We start from the raw sequence: 9076 nt of genomic DNA on the forward strand, positions 1-9076 counted from the left end.
CAGAGAGTGCAGAACACTGGAGCCTCTTCTGTGAGGGGATAATGGGGCAAGGGGACCTCCAGATGCTTCCAGGGTCAGAAGTTTAGCATCAGGGTGTGTCAGGAAATAAGGCTGAAGAGAGGCAAACCTTGGAGGACCTTCTAAGACATGTCAAGCAGTTTGGGCTTTATTCTGAGTGAAAGAGCAAGCCATTGAAGAGTTTCAGGAGACAGGAAGAATTGCCAGAAATATTCAACTTAGAAGGTTTATTGTGGCTGCTAAATGGAGAATGGTGAGTATGTACTGTCTCCTTGTTCCCTCCCAAAGGAAGCTGATAATGATGGTGATGGTCTGTATTAGAGAAATCGTACAGTGGGTAACTTTGAATAAGTATTTGGTAAGTAGAATCTGGAGAACTTGATGTTGACTGGATTGGGAGTGTGAGGAGAAGAAGAAGAAGATGGCACATGTTTCTGCCTTGAACAAACAGCTGATGTTTATGCCATTTACCAAGATAGGGTACACTGAAGAAAAACATGTTTCAGTGAAATTATGACTTGTATCAGTTTCCTATTGCCGCTCTAACAAATCACCACAAACATAGTGACTTAAAACAACACAAGTCAATGCAATCCCTATCAAATTACCAATGACATTTTTTTTACAGAGCTAGAACAAAAAATCTTAAAATTTGTATGGAGACACAAAAGACTCCGAATAGCCAAAGCAATCTTGAGGGGAAAAAACGGAGCTGGAGGAATCAGGCTCCCAGACTTCAGACTGTACTACAGAGCTACAGTAATCAAGACAATATGGTACTGGCACAAAAACAGAAATATAGATCAATGGAACAGGATACAAAGCCCAGAGATAAACCCATGCACCTATGATCAACTAATCTATGACAAAGGAGGGAAGGATATACCATGGAGAAAAGACAGTCTCTTCAATAAGTGGTGCTGGGAAAACTGTACAGCTACATGTAAAAGAAAGAAATTAGAACACTCCCTAACACCATACACAAAAATAAGCTCAAAATGGATGAAAGACCTAAATGTAAGACTGGACACTGTAAAACTCTTAGAGGAAAACATAGCAAGAACACTCTTTGACATAAATCACAACAAGATCTTTTTTGACCCACCTGCTAGAGTAATGGGAAAAAAAAGAACAAACAAATGGGACCTAATGAAATTTAAAGCTTTTGCACAGCAAAGGAAACTATAAACAAGATGAAAAGACAACGGTCAGAATGGGAGAAAATATTTGCAAATGAATCAACGGACAAAGGATTAAGCTCCAAAATATATAAACAGCTCATGCAGCTCAATATTAAAAAAAGAAACAACCCAATCCAAAAATGGGCAGAAGACCTAAATAGACATTTCTCCAAAGAAGACATAGAGATGGCCAAGAGGCACATGAAAAACTGCTCAACATCGCTAATAATTAGAGAAATGCAAATCAAAACTACAATGAGGTATCACCTCACACCAGTTAGAATGGGCATCATCAGAAAATCTACAAACAACGAATTCTGGAGAGGGTGTGGAGAAAAGAGAACTGTCCTGCAGTGTTGGTGGGAATGTAAATTGATACAGCCACTATGGAGAACAGTATGGAGGTTCCTTAAAAAACTAAAAATAGACTTACCATATGACCCAGCAATCCCACTACTGGGCATGTACCCGGAGAAAGCCATAATTCAAAAAGACACATGGGGCTTCCCTGGTGGCGCAGTGGTTGAGAGTCCGCCTGCCGATGCAGGAGACGCGGGTTCGTGCCCCAGTCCGGGAAGATCCCACATGCCGCGGAGCGGCTGGGCCCGTGAGCCATGGCCGCTGAGCCTGCGCGTCCGGAGCCTGTGCTCTGCAACGGAAGAGGCCACAACAGTGAGAGGCCCGCGTACTGCAAAAAAAAAAAAAAAAAAAAAAAGACACATGCACCCCAATTGTTCATTGTAGCACTATGTACAATAGCCAGGTCATGGAAGCAACCTAAATGCCCATCGACAGACGAATGGATAAAGAAGATGTGGTACATATATACAATGGAATATTAGCCATAAAAAAATGGAATTGAGTTATTTGTAGTGAGGTGGATGGACCTAGAGTCTGTCATACAGAGTAAGTCAGAGAGAGAAAAACAAATACTCTATGCTAACGCATATATATGGAATCTAAAAACAAAAAAAAATGGTACTGATGAACCTAGTGGCAGGACAGGAAAAAAAGATGCAGACATAGAGAATGGACTTAAGGACTCGGGTGTTGAGGGAAGCTGGGATGAAGTGAGAGAGTAGCATTGAGATATATACACTCCCAAATGTAAAATAGATAGCTAGTGGGAAGCAGCTGCATAGCACAGGGAGATCAGCTCGGTGCTTTGTGACCACCTAGAGGGGTGGGATAGGGAGGGTGGGAGAGAGACTCAAGAGGGAGGGGGTTATGGGGGAAAAAATAAAGAAATGCATGAATTAAATCACCACTTCACACCAAAGAATGGTTCGTCCCCCAGGTTTAGACAATTTGTATGCCCTGGTCAACTGTTTTGGGTATTTAAGCGCTTAATGTCTTTTTTCCTTAAGTGTCACAGTTATTGCCAACCAAAGTCTGCTATTCAGACACACTTAGCCAGTATCAGGAGATATTTGTAAACATCGTCAATGAGAGCATGAGGCTTTAAAGAGACCACATGTTTTGGGATGAAAAGGCTCAAACTGTATATGAATTTGCCGATTGTTTGTGGTTGATTGTCTCACAACCACATGTCCTGATGATGGTTGTTCCTTTTTTGGGCTAGAAGTAAATATTCTACTCCCCCTTTTCAAGTTTTATGGTCATCAAACAAACTAGTAAAAACTAACTATAAGAGCTTTGTGATCATTGATACTTCAAGGTGAGTAGTAAATGAGGCAGAATAAAGTGAATAATTCACCTGCCAGAATTTCCTGTACCCTTGTCTACTACGACTTCTCTTGAAGTTTTTTTGTTTCAAACCTTTTCATAGAGTACTGGATGGAAAGCCTTCTGCATTGCTGTTAATGGTCTAAAGCATGGTCTTCAGATTTCTTAATATATTAGAAGATTGGATACTTGTTTAAAAATACCAGTATTGACTACATTCACCCTGCCCCAAACTGCATAACATCTACTGCTTCAGTATCTAATGGGATGCCTGGAAAACTATTCAAAATTACACCTTTTCTTCCCTCTCTCTCTTACTCTTTCTTCCCTTAGCCTCTCACTTCCATTTGTATTTTGATATAATTTCTTTTCCCCACCTCCCACCTTACCCTATTGAGAACTTCTGATCTAAAAAACAGAGCCCTTTGTCAATTGCTTTAGTGAGAATCATCTTACAACCAATTTTGTTTAGTTAGGATGATGATGTAAAGTGAAAAATACCTACATTTAAAAATATTTACACACATTCTGGGGGGCAAAAAAATAAAGGTATGGTAAGTCAAGGCATTTCTCTTAGGGGGACATCATGTACAGCCTGAATTTTGAGCAGATTTTTGAGAGAGGAGTAACAGGTAATGGTGCAGCAGCAGAGGAGGGAGGCACCTCGTGTATTGGCAGAGGATGAAACAGACAAATCAGGGGTGAGAAATCACAAATCTTCAGGATAGAAATAATGTTGGAAGAAAGTACTTGCTTGTCACTGGCCAAATTTTCGGAAAGGACCAATTATGAGAAACAGCTCCTACTTTGATTCACTCTTTCACAAGGTCAGAGAGGTGATTGTGTGATGAGACTGGGTCTAGGATCAATCAGTGAATCTCCGCCCCCCGCCCCGCCCCCTATCTTCTTTCTCTCCCTCAGACTAACCCTCCCACAGTGCAGTGCCCTCATCTCCTCTCCCTCAGGCGCTGCCCCTACCCTGCCCCTACCCTGCCTGGGACTGGCAGATGATAGAACAGAAAGGCAAAGCTAAAGCATATTCTATAATCTAGCTTTACCAAGAATAAGGCTGATATTTTACCTTCATCCCTTTGATTTTTCTGTACGTATTTCTCATCTCATCTGATCTGCTAGGTTAAAAGAAAGGCAATGTTATGGCCTTTAAATGTCAACGTATGGTCTAATTGCAAAAGAAGTAGAGAATTAAGATAAACCCCCTGTCTTCCTGAAACGCCTCTTTCATCGTGTTAGTCTCTGTTTATGTCCTTCATATGATTCCAGTCATCTCCATAAAAAGTCTCAGTTTCCCTGACTTCTCAAGGCCTCCCATTTTTTACTTCTATTCTACTTGAGCAACCTTATTTCTCACTGTCTTGAGCAGATCAGTCCTGGACCTTGCCATCCTCAGGGTCCTTTCTAAAGGAAACTGCTCTTCCTACTTAGGTGGCCATTTCTGCACCATATGACTCCTCTTCCATCCTACTACTAGGGCTGTGACCCAAGGGCAGCCAGTTTATAAACTGGCCAACAGTGTATCGCTGGCTTTGTACAAAAAGCTCTGCCCAAACAAGGATGAAGGTAATAAAGTGGGATGATCAGAAAGTGTTTCTCAGGACTTTTCAGGGGAAAGAAAGAGTGAATCAGGCAATAGTCAAAGGGAACAGGATGGTTGGGAGCTTGAAGAGAAGTGAACCCAAAGACAAGTAGAGACTGAGAGAGGCTGGTGGTGTTGGGAGGGGTGACTGGAGGAAGCTTATGCTTCAGGACCATATAACCTCACGTACCATCTTTCTACTATAATTTATTTGACCTCAGAGGGCATACTTCTTTTACACAAGTTGCTCACAAATTGGCACATGAAATCTGGACTCCTGGACATGCCTGGTGGGGTCCTGCATATTCTGTCCAGGTTCTACCGTTTCTCAGCTCTTGCCTCTCTTGCACCCATGCACCGTGCATTGTCACATTGTCCTTGAAGCTTTTTATTTTTTTTATTTATGTCTGTGTTGGGTCTTCGTTTCTGTGTGAGGGCTTTCTCTAGTTGTGGCAAGCGGGGGCCACTCTTCATCGCGGTGCGCGGGCCTCTCACTATTGCGGCCTCTCGTTGCGGAGCACAGGCTCCAGATGTGCAGGCTCAGTAGTTGTGGCTCACGGGTCCAGTTGCTCCACGGCATGTGGGATCTTCCCAGACAAGGGCTCGAACCCGTGTCCCCTGCATTGGCAGGCAGATTCTCAACCACTGGGCCACCAGGGAAGCCCGTCCTTGAAGCTTTTCAAAGGTCCCAAGTACTTTCTGTCCTCTGAGTTTTCTTACAAGTTGTTCTCTCTCTGTGGATCGCTTTACCCCATCCCACTCACTCCCAGCCCTTTTATTTCCCTGCTGGCTTCCCTTCAATTAAATCCCAGGTGAAATGTCACTTCCTTGGACCCTCCCAACTGAAATATGATCCCTCTTTTATTCATAGTACTTCCCGTTCCATCCTTTCATAGCACTAACCATATTTTGCAATTATATATATATATTTTCACATCTTTATTGGAGTATAATTGCTTTACAATGGTGTGTTAGTTTCTGCTCTATAACAAAGTGAATCAGTTATACATATACATATGTTCCCATATCTCTTCCCTCTTGCGTCTCCCTCCCTCCCACCCTCCCTACCCCACCCCTCCAGGCGGTCACAAAGCACCAAGCTGATCTCCCTGTGCTATGCGGCTGCTTCCCACTAGCTATCTGTTTTATGTTTGGTAGTGTATATATGTCCATGCCTCTCTCACTTCGTCCCAGCTTACCCTTCCCCCTCCCCATGTCTTCAAGGCCATTGTCTACGTCTGCGTCTTTATGCAATTTTTTTTAATTTGCACATTTATTTGATGACTGCTCCTTCCAGTAGTCTATAAGCAGCATATGGGGTAAGGAGTATATGCATATTTGTTCACCACTGTGTTCTTAGCATTTAGCTCAGTGCCTAGGACATTGTAGACTTTTAATAGCCAATGCCTGAAGGAAGGAAGGAAGGAAGTATATTAAATGGTTCCCTTTCTTCTCATTCCCATCTATCTTTCTCAAGTCCAGACATAAGATCCTTCACTCCTTTCTCTATCTCAGTGCTTCTTTTTTCTCCTGTCTTTTAATTACATTTATAGTTTAACCACTACAAGCACATTTGACATTTATTATTGTATCATCTGTTATTCCTTAATTGTTTTATGCATGCTTGGTTAATTTATCCACTGATGAAAGCAGGGACAGTGTCTCATGCCGTGTATCCCCTCCTTCCACAAAGTGCCTAGCACAGTACCAGACACGTTATGAAATTTAATAAATAGTTGACAACCTAAAACAAGTCCCTTTCAGTGAATGCACCAAAAGATGGAGATGTGGGGTGCTATGAAGTTCTAGAGACTTACTTTTAAGTCTCACACATTAGGAAAAAAAGCTCTTCAGGAGAAGGAACTGTACTTTCCATCATCATTGTCCTCATGACTGAGAATTAAAGGCCCACAGATGCAGAGCTCTAGAGTAAGCACAGGGGAAGTTTTAAAGTCCATTTACAAACATAGTCCTAATATGTTTTTCAATTAAAACTTAAACAGACAACTGAGACCTGCTTTATGCTTTGAATATTAATAATCAGATTCATTGGTTACCTTTGCATGAACAAAATCATAAATGGTGGAAAGCCCTGCTGATTCATCTAAAAATTAGACTTTAACATTTACTAGCATAAATTTTTTTAATATATACTGCAATTTTATTTTAGTTGCACAAAGCATGTAGGAAATTTAAATGAAACAGTACGGTAAAAATAGCAGAGAAACAAAAATATCTAAAAAAGGAAGTACACCTAAAGCATGAGAATTCAACATTCATTAAGTATTGCTTTTAGTTCTACTTTTTGGACCTAGCTACCTTAATCAGTAAAAATTTTACTGTTTCATCTTTATCTCATCTCCATATCTAGCTTACAAAAGTCTTAGAGAGTAGGCATCATATCCTCTTTTTTTCAAACAAGTAGTGTTTATTAATTTAGTTTCACTTATTATTAAAATAAAACTTATATACAATAAACTGCACATATTTCAACTGTACAATTTGATGAGTTTCGACACATGTTTACACCCCAAAACTACCACAATCAAGGTACTGAACATTTCTTTTTTTTTTTTTTCCTCCTTTTTTCTTGCGGTACGCGGGCCTCTCACTGTTGTGGCCTCTCCCGTTGCGGAGCACAGTCTCCGGACGCGCAGGCTCAGCGGCCATGGCTCACGGGCCCAGCCGCTCCGCGGCATGTGGGATCTTCCCGGACTGGGGCACGAACCCGTGTCCCCTGCATCGGCAGGCGGACTCTCAACCACTGCGCCACCAGGGAAGCCCAGTACTGAACATTTCTAACACCTCCAAAGTTTCTATGTGCCGTTGTACCTCATGCCTCACTTTATTCCTTATGTTATGCAATCACTGATCTATTTCTATTGTTATAGGTAAATTTTCATTTTATAGGCTTTTATAAAAATGTAAACATAACAGTACATGCACTTTTTGTTGCCTGGATTCTTTTATTCAATATAATAATTTTGAAAGTCATTCCATGTGGATGCAAATTTTAGTAGGTGGTGCCTTTTGGCTGTTGAATACTATTCGATTGTATGGTCATACCATATTTTGTTTATCTGTTCACGGCTGACGGATATTTGCATTATTTCCACTTTTAGAATATTACAAATGAAGGTGCTACGATCATTTGTAAACATGTTTTCATATGGAATTGGGTATCACTGGGTTATACATGGTGTATGTTTAAATTTTTTAAAATCTGCTAAAACGTTTTCCAAAACATTTGTACAATTTTACATTCCTACCGGCAGTTTATGAGGACATATCACCCCCAACAGTTGGTATTACCTGTGTCTTTGATCCTAGCTCTTTTGAAAAGTGCTTAATTTAGGTATATCATTGTTTAATTTTTTTCTCTTGATGACAAATGATGAACATTTTTTCCATGTGCTATCATGCATCTGTGTATCTTCTTTTCTGAAATGTCTGTCAAATCTTTTGCCCATTTGTAAACTGGCAAGTTGGTAGAGTTCTTTATATATTCTGGATTCAAGTCCTTTGCTCGATGTAATTTTCAGATTTTAGCTTCTTGCGGTAGAATATTAGGTCGTTGAGAATGTGTTGTATTTTTCTGGTTCTTTGTATTTTGAGACATTTTGGATTCTATCATGGGCATTCTGAAAGTTTTGTTGTATAGACTCTGGGTTCTATTATATTCCTCTGAGAAAGTTTGTTGATGTTTCCTTTTTCACCATCAATTAACCTGGTATGACATAAGCTATAACTCTTTTATTACTTTCTGTGGACAGTCATCTAAATTTTAGTTCAATTCTTTAAGCCATTGCTGTATTGCTTTAAATCTGTCCCACATATGCACGGTAACAGGGTCAACCTTAACCTTTTAAAACAGTTCTCATGCATAGAATTAGGGGATTTACTCCTCTGGCTTTCTCCCTCTGGGATTCTCTTCCCACTCTCCAGTGGTGGCTGTTGTCCAGGCTCTTTCCTTGGTTCTTCCAGCAAGAAAGATGGTGGGGCTTCTCTTACAGTTATAGCTTCCTGCATTGCAATAAACTCTGTTACTGCAGCCCAACTTTGGGGCAAAGCCATAGGAAAACACAAAACTCACCCCCATGCTTGTTGCTGCTCCAGATTTCTAGTTCCCTCCATAATCTGCCTGCTTTTGTTTACTCTTCAAAATCTTTAAGTTTAAGTGTTTTTTCCAGAGTCTATAAGTGTTATAAGTGGGAGGACTGGTCTGTAAGGGAGTTACACCACCGTACCGGAAGGGAAACTCCACGATATATTCTGTTATCTCTTTTATTCCTTGCTGCAGTGTCTTTAGAGCCAGAGCAGGAGCTTAGAGATCAGGTCACCATTTTTCTTTCTGCTTCTACGTGAATATACACAGCCGAGACAACTGAAAGGGCATACAGGAGACAAACAGAAGTTGGGAGGTTGGGGACGTGGCTGAGGGAGAGATCAGAAGTGTCAAAGATTTCCTAAGCATCGCAAAATGGATATTTTGGATCATCGTTTAGAAGTAGTGGAGCACAAATCCTTTCCTTTCTGTTACCAAAGCCCTGTCCCTTTCCCTTCATCACCCTCCTTCTCAAGCTTGAATTCTGTGCTA

This window comes from Mesoplodon mirus (assembly GCF_964341445.2).
Source record: "Mesoplodon mirus genome assembly, chromosome: 16".
In the NCBI taxonomy this organism is placed as follows: Eukaryota; Metazoa; Chordata; class Mammalia; order Artiodactyla; family Ziphiidae; genus Mesoplodon; species Mesoplodon mirus.